The sequence below is a fragment of the Antennarius striatus genome, chromosome 7, assembly GCF_040054535.1.
Source record: "Antennarius striatus isolate MH-2024 chromosome 7, ASM4005453v1, whole genome shotgun sequence".
NCBI classification, from domain to species: domain Eukaryota; kingdom Metazoa; phylum Chordata; class Actinopteri; order Lophiiformes; family Antennariidae; genus Antennarius; species Antennarius striatus.
In genome coordinates this window covers 24,322,414-24,333,258 of record NC_090782.1, presented here as the reverse complement: position 1 = coordinate 24,333,258, position 10,845 = coordinate 24,322,414, and the positions used below count along the sequence as shown (strand labels likewise).

General features: G+C 42.2%; 1 long non-coding RNA gene across 1 annotated transcript; it reads left to right on the top strand.

Annotated features, from left to right (window-relative positions):
* Window positions 1–4,141, top strand: LOC137599191 (uncharacterized). Its single transcript, XR_011036760.1, has 3 exons — window positions 1–241; window positions 2,994–3,085; window positions 3,493–4,141. It is a non-coding gene; the product is annotated as an uncharacterized lncRNA (long non-coding RNA).
* Window positions 4,142–10,845: the final 6,704 nt, after the last annotated feature.

The following is a 10,845-nucleotide window of genomic DNA, read 5'->3' as shown; positions in this document are numbered from 1 at the left end:
AGATTTAGAATGGAATTTGTGGTTACAACCACTTCAGTTGCTGATTGGTTAAATAAGGAACAGCCTCCAGGTTTCAAGTGTTTCCCTGTTAGTTTGTTAGTTGGGTATCAGTCTGTCTGTTCTCAACACCTGGATATTAAAGTGCAGGAGAAGTCAAGTATCTCTATCTCCAGTAGTGTCCTCCTCATCATGATGAAGCTGGTCCTTTTTCTGGCTCTCGCCTGGACTCTCTCAGGCTCAGGTAACTGTAACTTGTATTTGAAGCCTGATTCAGTTGTTTGTCACTGCCTACTCCTGTCTTTCCCACCCATCCTCATCCACAAAATGTTTGATTGTGTCTGCTGCACCTGTGACGTATCACTACCGTCAGTCCTGCTTACAGTCCCCCGTTGTGTCTTGTCTTGTTGCCAGTTTGTTCTAGCCTTTTGGTCACAATGCAGCCTTTACCTAGTCAGTGTCAGTATCATCTTTAAGTGTATGGTTTGCCTGTTTGTTTTTTTTTATATTACCATTCTGCCTTACCTTTTCGATAGCTCTACCTCAGTGGTTCTTAACCTTGTTGGAGGTACCGAACCCTGCTGGTTTCATGTGCTCACTCACCGAACCCTTCTTTAGTAAAAAAAAAAATGCTTTTTTTTTTTTTCAAATTTAAGACATAAGTATATGTTTTATTGGTGTATTTGATGAATTGTGCATTAATGTCACCTTTTTCAAAGAACAAAACCAAGACAGTGTATGAACTTACATGAAATGACCTACCTGCAAATCAGTGTGACTTCTGCTGTTGTTATTGACAGACCAGTTCAGATATGTGTGGCTTCACCTTGGCAAGTGTTACTCTGATGTCATTTTCACAGCACAGTCTGTTTCTTTTGTTTTCCACAGATTAAGGAAGTGTTCCTTTATTTTTGACAGCACCAGACTAGAGTTGCTCAACTTGACATTGCAAATCCTGCAGAACGCTGACTCCCATCACGTTCCCGTTATAAAGTGCATGTAAATTCACGTTGCACATATTTGTCTGACCACTTTCTGGTTTTGCTCAACATAGTTACTGTGAATTAAAATATTAAGAAAGCAATCAAATGATGTACCATCATCCATCCATTTATCCATGTATCCGCCACAGAATGAGGAGGGATATGCATCATCTGTCATATTCCCAACCTCAGGCTCTCAGTCATTTTCATTCAACATTGGTAATGTCAGTTCAGACATAATTTTTGAATTCTGCAACACAGATAATCTGGATCTTCTCCCAGTAAGTATGAATGAGTAAAAATAGTTAATTCTCATCAGTGTTCTATGTTCCTCTGGTAAATGGTGTTTTGTTCTGTTTCAGTTCTTATGATTCAGTCAACAAACAACCTGACATGTTATCTCGATGCTCAATGCACTGAACAAGTCCATTGTAGGGGAATACAAGACCGCTGCTTTCAAGGATCCAGTGAGACTTTTAGAGACATTAACAAGTTGTAGTCCGCGGTGCGCGCCCAGGGTTTGGCCCACCTTACGCCCAACTGGGATAGGTTCAATCAGTCAATCAGGGTTTATTTATATAGTGCTTAATCATGGCAACAGACATTTTAAAGCATTTTACAAGACAGAAAAAACCCAACGGAACCCTCCAGAGCAAGCATAAGCGACAGTGGCGGGGAAAATCTCCCTTGTTGAGGAAGAAACTCCAGGCCGGACCCAGACCCTTTTGGGAGGGCATCCGCCTTGACCGGTTGGGTGGAAAAGAAGTAAAATGAAGATAAGGACAGGTTAAGACAAAGAGAGAGACAGAGAGAGAGTGGCAGATAGGCCAGATAGCTATAGTTAGACGATTTGATGCAGGCGCTGAATTTGGGATGGGAAAGTCAGGCTGCTTTCACCGACTCCTGGGTTGTTGCCTTCAATACATGTTCCCCATCATGTGGTTGGTTAATTCAAGGCACAATTACAGCTCCATGGATAACTGTAGGTTGGCACAGAGGAAGAAAGGCAGCAGGACCCCAGCTGATGGATAAATGAGGGGTGATACTGGTGGGCTTGGAGGAGCAGGCCCACAGCGGATGGGCAGATGAGGGTTGAACCTCATAAAAACCTGTGAGGACATAGAGCACACAGACTCCAGGGAAGAAATTGAGTTAGGAGCAGAGAGCAGAGAGAGGTCAGAGAGGAGGAGGAGTAAAAGAGAGGGTCAGAGAGAAGAAGCAGGAGAGAGGAGCTCAGTGAGTCTTGATGCTACAGTACCCCGTGACCCGCACAAGCGTATGAAGCAGTCAGGAAAATGAATGAATGAATAAGTTATAGATGAAGACTCTCATGCTCTCATTCCTGCTATGTTCACCGTAAAGTTTAAGTTATTCTTTCATAAACTGTCTTTACCAGCATCCTTGAACCAGGTGACAAATGTACATCTAGTCTTCAACACACAAACACAACTGATTCTGAAAGGTTGTTCAGAAGTTGAATTGTTTGTTAACTGTAATTTATTAAATTTCAATCTATAATCACAATTTGAGGTCATTTAAATGTCATTACTACTCTAAATATGAAAGTAATATTTGCTAAGATTTACCAGAAAAAATTACAGGACATAAAAACAACACATAATAAAATAAAATACAGGCACAGGTCATTGAAAGTTTAGTCGCTCTTGAGTTCCTTCAGTCTCAAAAAAAAAATGCACAAAAAAATAAAAATCAAGTTTACGTCATTGTATATTACAATGATTGGCAGACACAGATACTGACAATGGTGTTATTTTAGATCAATTAGATTAGATCAGATTAAATTAGATTAGACTACATTAGATTAGATGAGCAAAGTCGGATGATTTCCCACAGCACACCTGGCGTTGTCTCACAGCATACCAATGTTGGAAAACAGTGACCTGTTCATTAATGTTTGTTTTATGTTGATGTGCTCCCATTGTTAAAATTATGAATTATTACTGCTTAAGATCATCAGTAGTTTGTCCAGTAACATTGATTTTTCAATTCCAGCGGTCAAAGAATCAACATCCAAGTCAGTCCTTGGCTGCATGTCTCCCAACCTGTGTGCAAACAGCTCAAACCAGCTTCCTGCTAACATGGCTGTATCCTTTGTCAATGATACAACCTGTTGTAACTCCATTCTGTGTAATACGGCTCCAACCATGACAACTCCAATCACGACAAGTACAACCATGACAAATCCAACCACCACAACAACAACCACGACAAGCACAACCACGACAAGTCCAACCACGACAAGCACAACCACGACAAGTCCAACCACGACAAGGCCAACCACAACAAGTCCAACCACGACAAGTCCAACCACGACAAGTCCAACCACGACAAGTCCAACCACAACAAGTCCAACCACAACAAGTCCAAACACGACCAGTCCAAACACGACAAGTCCAACCACGACAAGCCCAACCATGACAAGCCCAACCATGACAAGCACAACTACGACAAGCACAACCACGACAAGCACAACCTCAACAAGTTCAACCAGGACAAATCTAACCACAACAACTTGAACCCTGGCAAATCCAGCAAGGACAAGTACCACCAAGAGAAGAAATCCAACCACAAGAAATCCAACCACCACAACAAATCCAACAAGCGCAAGAACAAGCACAAGTATAAACACGACAACAACAACAAAAATACATTCAACTTCCATGGTTGTGTTTTTGCTCTGGTCATATTGTTCTGCCTGCAGCTGCTTCTCCTCCTCTACCTTCTCTGCTCTGCTCTCCTTCTCCCTTTCTGCAGTGCTAGAGCACGGCAGGAGGAGGGTCTTGGCTCGTGGGCAAAGCCTGATCTCCACATCTGAGCTTCATCGGGGTGATTACCTGGGGCCTATTTAGCCACTCTCTCCCTTTTGTTCAGTGCTGGAAGACTCCCTAGTCATGCACTCTGTGTCTCGCCACATTGTTGACCTTGTCTCCTGCCACGCGTTCCAGCCGCAAGTTTTTGTTCTTGTGATTCTCATGTATTTGGTCTACACACGTATTTCCATGAGAAAGGTGATTTTGTTAACTAGTTCTATTCCTCAGAAGGTGAATCCCTGTTGTTACTTTGTTAGTCAAGCTTTTCCCTCAAAGGTGATTTTCTGTTGTTACTTTTTTGCTTAATAAACATTTTCCTCTTGTACTCTGCATCCGGGGTCCTGGCCTTGCTTTTGCCTCGTGGCTCATAACAGAATCTTCTAGGCAACAAAATGGGCCCAGCAGAGACAGAGCGTCTCAAGCACTCACTCTCAGCACTAGGAGCATTGGTCGGCCAACATGAGATGATGCTGCTGTGAGTAAGGGATTACCTGTAGCAGCTGTCCACCAATGGGACTCAGCTGAGTACCCAGCTGGCAGCCATCAACAAAAGCTCTCGCCAGCCACCTCCTCGGGTCTCTCACCCCCACTCAGCCAGCTGCAGAACCAGTCGACTCACAGCCGTTCATTCCAATCCCTGCTAGGTATTCTAGAGATTTAGGCACATGCGCACAATTTCCTCTGCAAGCACATTATTTTTTAACCAGCAGCTCACCACATGCGCTACCACCCAGTCTAAAATAGTGGCCACTTCTCTAAGGCAGTTCATTTTGTTCCCCTCCCCAAACTCCCCCCGGCCCTAGAGACCGCTAACCTCCTGGTACAGCATGTTTTCAGGCTCCACGGAATCCCCATGGGCATTGTATCAGATAGGGGTCCAAAGTTCGCCACTCAAGTGTCGAAGGCTTTCTGTCGGACACTGGGAACCCAACCAGCGTTTTGTCCAGATATCACCCTCAGATCAATGGCCAGACTGAGCAGGCAAACCAGGACCTGGAGACAGCCCTTCACTGTGTAGCCTCACTCCTCCCCGCCACCTGGTCCACCCACCTCTCATGGGTGGACCAGGTGAGCAGCACCACCACGGGTATGTCCCCGTTTGTGGAGACCTCTAGCTACCAGGATCCTCTGTTTCCCAGCCAGGAGTCCGAAGTGGCAGTTCCATCCATGCATGCCCAATTCCACAGAGTCCGGTGGGTCTTGATGGAGGGCTGGCAGGCCTAGTCTTGCTTTTGTCCCATGGCACGTAACAAAATTCATTATAGAATGTTTGGTAAGCTGGCATGTCAGAATGAGTAAAATAGAGTAAATTAGAACAATATAATATTAGTTATAAAGATCACTGTTTATACATGTTTTCAGAATTTACACTTAATTAATCTAACAGGTATCTGGCTATAGCTTAAACTTCACTGTTCAAACATGAGATTTTCTGAGTTTTGTCAACAATTTAAATAGGGACATCTAATGTCAGGCAGCAAAATTTCTATTTAAATCCAATGCTTATACACATCTTGTTAAAACACTCCAACTAGTGTCTGTGGGGGTTCATGAAATGTTGAGTGAAATTTTTTTGGTGTGATTTCAGATGCTATAAAAAAGTCACTTTGGTCATGATGCCATTGAAAAACACATAATCAAACATGCATTTCATTCCAAGTTAAAGAAATTTGGTGGTCTTATGTACTGTATCTCACAATGTTGTCATGTTTGGTTTTCATGTCTTCCTGTCATGATTGTTTTCATTCACGATAATCTTTTGTAATTGATTGCCCAGAGAGAAATGGCAGTAAAATGCTTTGGATACAATTCATGATTGTGTTTCATTTTTTGACCACTTTTCTGATATGAGTCTCACTGATAATTGATAGCTCTCAGCTGTAGCAAAGCTATCATGCTGTTACACAGGACAATTTAACCACAGACTCATAGAGTGGGTTAAAGGATATAGTCTTATGTATTTTCAAGTCTTGAATGTATTGAATGATTTCTTACTATGTATTGATAAAGGCAGACTGGTAAAGGGAAGCATTCAAACTTTTTCAGAACAACCTTGATGTTTGTCAGCTAGATTTTGGATATTTCTGTTGCTAGTTATGGTCAAATGAGCCATTTTGAATAAAGGATATGGAACGGATCTGGGCCGGCTGAGCTGCTTCAATCACAGATCCAGAATGGGTCCGGACTGGATGAGCTGCTTTATTAAAAGAACAGATCTGGAATGGATCCGAAAGGCTGAGTTGCTTTATGAACAGATCAAGATTGGCTCCGCACTGGTTTAGATCTGCAGTCCTTGTTCGTTCCAGATCCGTTCCGCCGTGCAAGTTGACTCTGGTCTGGACCCGTTTTCCGGATCTGTTTCAGAGCCTATAACAAAGACATGGTTTGGTTTGACCACCTTCCTGAGATGAGGCCTCCTCAATGCCACCTGGTCAACAATCTTATGATGAGCACAAGTGAAGCACTGAAGAAAAACAGTAACAGCATGTTTTCAAGAGAGTAAATTAATTTTTCAATCCATGAAGCTGTAGTTGTGTTAGCTGATCTGCTGCCATAGGTTCTGGACCAGGGGTGGGCAAACTTTTTGACTGGTGGGCCACACAGAGTTTTAAAATGTGACAGGAGAACCAACTGAGGAGCAGATGGATGGAGTTTTTATATGGACAAATGCAAATGACATATAAAAACCATTATATAAAAGGTTTTGACGGCAGCAAAGCATACATATGCAAGGCTTCATGTTAAAATTGTTTTACAACTGCATTTATTTCATAAAATTAAATACACAGTTTAACAACTTTCTTGGGCTGGATTACAATGCCTAATGGGCCATACGTGGGCCCTGGTTTGCCCGTGTCTGTTCTAGACACTTAAGTAAAGAGCGGAACTGAACTGTGAACTGATCGCCACCTGGTGGTGAGTTGGATCAGCTGGCAGAGGAAGACGCCGTACAGACATGGGAGACCCAAACAGATACAGGGTGTGCTGGGAACATCTGGCTGAGGACCCAGGCAAGTTGGTGTACAAATCGTACCTTTGGCCAAGCCTACAACAACAACAACAACAACAGTAGGAGAACAATATTTTGAGTGTTTTTCCAAACATTCTGTAATTGCAATATGAGACTGGAGAAAATTGTCACTTTATGTTTAGAATATTATGACTTGGAAGGTCCATATTACACTTTTTTACCATCCATCTCACTTGTCGACGCCCAATTTGTTTACTTAAAATTCCCCTCAACGCCGTTGTAGAGCAGACCGAAGACGGGCTATCTACACTCAACAAAAATATAAACTTTTGTTTTTGCTCCCATTTTTCATGAGATGGACTTAAAGATCTATAATTCATTCCAGATACACAATATTAGCATTTCTCTCAAACGTTGTTCACCAATCTGTCTAAATGTGTGATGGTGAGCACTTCTGCTTTGCTGAGATAATCCATCCCATCTCACAGGTGTGCCACATCAAGATGCTGATCTGACATCATGCTTAGTGCACAGGTGTACCTTATACTGCCCACAATAGAAGGTCACCCTGAAATGTGCAGTTTTTTTTGCTTTATTGGGGGTCTGGGGACTCAGAACCAGTCAGTATCTGGTGTGACCACCATTTGCCTCATGCAGTGCAACACATCTTCTTCGCATAGAGTCCTCTTCAATGGCTGTGCAAAGTTGCTGGATATTAGTGGGAACTGGTGCACGCTGTCGTATACACCGGTCAAGCACATCCCAAACATGCTCAATGGGTGACATGTCTGGTGAGTATGCTGGCCATGCAAGAACTGGGACATTTTCAGCTTCCAAGAATTTTGTACAGATCCTTGCAACATGGGGCTGTGCATCATCTTGCTGAAACATGAGGTGATGTTCATGGATGTATGGCACAACGATGGGCCTCAGGATCTCATCACGGTATCTCTATGCATTCAAAATGCCATCAATAAAATGCACCTGTGTTCTTCGTCCATAACAGATGCCTGCCCATACCATAACCCCACCACCACCATGGGTGGTGAGTCTGTTTGATGGTAGTGCTGGCATTTCTGGCCCAGTTGGGTCATCAACCAGCTGTTTCCAGCTGAGTCTACTGGCCAAAGTTAAGCCTTGAATGTCCTTAAAGGACTTTGAGAGAATCTTCAATGCTTGTATAAGAACTAATAATGATTCCTGTAACTCTCTGGATGTGGGTGTGGATCAGTGTTGACTTCCCCATTCGCAGTTGGTGGAAAATTCTATTGCTTGGACTTTAACCACAGCTATACAACATGAACACTAGAAAACACGACTGATGTGACTCCATCTTTAGCTTCTTGTCCATGTTTGGATCAATTTTAAGATTGTATTGCTTATTTTTCAGGTTTTAAATGTTCTGGCACCTCTTTATTTACGTCTTGATAGACATCTGTACTCCAGTTAGAGCTTGGAGGTCGTCTGATAATATGACAGTGGATGTTCCCAGATTATGTCTTAGAACCACAGGGGAACCTTTGCAATGGCTGTGTCAGGTTTGGGGGTCACCTTACCTCTGCAGTTACAAACTGTTTGGATAGTTGAGTCTTTCAAGTCTGAACTGAAGTCCCGTCTTTTCTCATTTACTTTCAGCTGGAGTTCACTCAGACATGATGCATTCACATGTTGTTTTGTCTTTGTTGACTCTGGTTGTTTAAACGTTCTACCCACAAGCTTTGTCTGCAAAGAAGAAGCAGAGACAGAGATTCTCCCTCTACTGGTGAACTAAACCATAGTCTCCTGAGGAATGTGGTCCTGAATGCTGTTAACTGGGTTGGGCTGTTTTAGTGTTCTGGGTTTTTTCCAAGAATCTCCCAATTAATCAGCCTTCTGACATGAAAATGGCCTGAAATGGAATAAAATAAACGGGAAATTACATTTAATTGTCATTTAACTGTCGTTTTGCTCCGCGGTGCACTGACGTCGTGCCCGGAGTGTCCCCCGCCTCACGCCCTATGCCAGCTGGGTAGGCTCCAGCTCCCCGTGACCCGCTTCGGCGGATACAGCAGGAGAAAATGAATGAATGAATAATTGTCATTTAATTTTAGCCGTCATTTTTTGTTCTTGTTGTGACAACACATCAAGACACTTAATTACCTTAATATACATCAAAATGATTATTGTCCCTCATCTGTTGGTTGAGTTAAAAACAAAATTTATTTAAAAAAAAAACAGATGTAGAAAAGATGTAAAAACAAATATCTAATTTCACCAAAAAAATGTGAAAATCACCCTTTCTTTGGAGTCATATTGCTTCACCATACCTTGACATTACATTGAGGTTGCTCAAATCATGCAATTGGAAATGTTCAGATGTAAAATGGAATGTTGTGGTTATAATGACTTCAGTTTCTGATTGGATTAACAAGGAACACCCTCCAGTGTTTACGTATTAGTCTGTTTGTTATTTAGTTGTTTAGTTAGTGAGGTATTAGTTTGTCTGTTGTCAACACCCAGACATTAAAGTACAGGAGAGGTCAAGTATCTCTATCTCCAGTAGTTTCCTCTTCATCATGATGAAGCTGATCTTTTCTCTGGCTCTCGCCTGGACTCTCTCCGGCTCAGGTAACTGCAACTCATCTTTGAAGCCTGATTCATTCACCAGTATTGATCAGTTGATTATCAGTTATCTGTATCCATCAGCTGATTGTCAGTCATGTTTTTCTCTTTTCTGCAGTTGGAGCATTTCAATGTGAAGCCAGCAATCCTATGTCATTTCCCCTCACCCAACCAACAACCTGTACTTCAGAGACGATGTGTTTCACATTCATCTCTAACGGTCATTATCTCTTTATCATAATTCTTCTGTGAATTCTGCATGTTTGTCTTCTTTCCACCAGCAGTATCTAACTCTGCTTTGGTTTTATAGAAACTATATTTGGGAGCACAACATTGTTGTCTCAGAAGGGATGTGCGTCGTCCCTCAAATGCCCAAACACAGGCCGTCATCTGTTTTCATTCAACATTGGTAATGCCAGTTCAGACCCAACTCTTGAATGCTGCAACACGGATCGATGCAACAACCAACCTTTTGTCAGTAAGTATGAATAAGTATAAATAGTTGATTGATCAATTGAAAGTTAATTTTTAGTTAATTTTCACCAGTGTTCTATGTTCATCAGATAAATTACTTTCTGTTCTCTCTCAGTTACCATATTTCCGTCAACTAACAGCCTGACTTGTTGTCTTGATGCTCAATGCACCGAACAACTCCAGTGTAGGGGAATACAGGACCGCTGCCTTCAAGGATCCGGTGAGACTTCATGAGACGATAACGAGTTCTAGATGAGACTCTCATGCTCTCATTCCTGCTGTGTTCACATTAGTGTCTGAAGTGAATCTTTCATAGACTGTCTTATCCAGCGTCCTTCAACCAGGTGATAAATGCATTTATACAAAAATCAACCCAGCACACCACCAGGCTCGTTGTAGGAGAACACATTTTTTTTCTATATTAATACTGCATTATCTATTCCAATGTTTCCCAATACTAATGTTGAATGTCAGTGATGTAGATTACAACGATTCCCATAAACACTCGTATGATTGTTCTTAATGACAGATACGGATACAGATACTCCACCATAGCTTTTTTTTGGACCAGTTATGCGAGTTTGTATTATTTCCCGCGGTACACCTGGTGTTATCTCACGGTTTACCAGGGGTTGAGAAACATTGATCTACTCATTCGCGTTTGTTTTATGTTTATGTGTTCTTGAAATTATAATTATGACACATGAATGCTTGAGATCAACAGTAGTTTTTTCAGTGACATTGATTTTTCATTTCCAGCGGTCATACAATCAGTGTCAACGTCTGTCTTCGGCTGCGTGTCTGCCAACCTGTGTCAGATCAATTCCAGCCAGCTTCCTTCCAACACGGCTGTGTCGTTCGGAAATGATAAAACCTGTTGTGACTTCAGTCTGTGTAATGGGTCTCCAACCATGATCACTCCAAATATTACAACTCCAAACGTGACGGCTCCAAACGTGACGGCTCCAAACGTGACGGCTCTAAACGT